This window comes from Belonocnema kinseyi, chromosome 3 (genome assembly GCF_010883055.1).
Source record: "Belonocnema kinseyi isolate 2016_QV_RU_SX_M_011 chromosome 3, B_treatae_v1, whole genome shotgun sequence".
In the NCBI taxonomy this organism is placed as follows: Eukaryota; Metazoa; Arthropoda; class Insecta; order Hymenoptera; family Cynipidae; genus Belonocnema; species Belonocnema kinseyi.
Genome location: NC_046659.1, coordinates 68894996 through 68896486, shown reverse-complemented (window position 1 = coordinate 68896486; position 1491 = coordinate 68894996). Strand labels below are relative to the sequence as shown.

The 1491-nt window shown below is 30.3% G+C and overlaps 1 protein-coding gene across 4 annotated transcripts in view; it reads right to left on the bottom strand.

The window, feature by feature from the left end:
* Positions 1–1491, bottom strand: part of LOC117170178 (TBC1 domain family member 1) — a 90626-nt gene that overhangs the window by 24876 nt on the left and 64259 nt on the right. The window lies entirely within an intron of this gene.

Sequence of the window (1491 nt, the reverse complement as noted above, 5' to 3'; positions counted from 1 at the left end):
ATACGCCAATTAGCACAAATGGTAAGTTCCGACAGTGCCTACAAGTGTGCCTACTGGTCGCTAGATGGCAATACCGGTTTCATATGTATACACCTGGTATGTAGCCTGTTTAAGTAGAAACGGTTGATGTTGGCAAGACAACATGCTAATCCCCAATGTGAATGGTTTTGTAGATTGAAAATTGTAATAACAATCGAAAGCAATTATTTTTAAGTACGGTTTTATTATTAGCAGTTATATAATGCGAGAATTTAAAAACGTATGTGCGAACTATCTGACGTATCCAAGAAGAAAAAATATGTACACTCATTATCATGCCATTGACATATCTCTGTTGAAAAGGTATTTTGTGACGAGACATGCCCTTGATGGTAAGGATGCTCAGTAAAAATTTTCATTCTTAATTTTTGCAAACCCTACCCCTTACATTTTTTTTCTTTTGGTGTAACAATACAGCCATAAATTGTCTTATATTTAGAAATGAATTGTTTACAGGTTCCGCTAGACCATTTAAGGTTTACAGATCAAAACTCTTAGTTTTCGATTAAAAAAAAATTAAAGCTAAAAAATTCTTTCATCTCTAAAAAGTCTTTTTTATTGATTAAGTATAAGCTCTAAATATCATCAAATCAAACCATTGAAGCTAACGCCCAGCTTACAATGCGATAATTTATAACGAGAATATTTTCCGTGGGAAAGAGATTTAAAATATTTATACAGCTATAATTTACATGAAAAAGATGTAAGGTGGTTAATTGATGTCTATTCTAGCGTTATTCTGTGTTTTTATAAGTTTCAATAAGTTTTCTTTAACAATATCATTCAATTTTGCAATTAATCATTTTTATTTGAATAGAAGACCGAATCCATTTTAAGTCAGTTGTTTTTACAGCAAATTAGGCGATACTTATTTTTACGATTTGTGAAACAAAATTTGTTTTGGAAGTATTTGAATTTTTTGCTTCGTTTTCCAAAAAGCCCCCAACTTTTTCTTTAAAATCCTAAAAGTAGATTTTCTCAAACACCCACACTTATATTTTTTGTTGAATTTGTACTATCATAAGGAAAATATCGTGTGAGTCTTATACAGGCTGAATCACTTTTCTGTCCAGGAGAATTTTTACCATAAACTCGAATTGCTGTGATTTTTTACATACAAAAACATATACGAATTTTTTTACTCATTTATGATATCTTGTACCGTTTCCGATTAAAAAAAATCAATACTTCTTTTGGGAAACTGCAGTTGCAGCAGAGCAGCCAATTCTTTTGAATGTACACATATGTTATTAACTATATTATAAATTGCTTTTCTGTGCACAGTTTCAAAAGCAGGACACGCTTATCGTTTGTCATTTAAATTTAATCATCGAATTTTACCCATTTTTGAATTTCAATTTTTTATTTATATCAATTTTTAAACAAAACATGTTGAAGGACTAGAAACATATAGGCAATTTCTGTGAAAAGGAGAAAACTCCACCTTTTCTA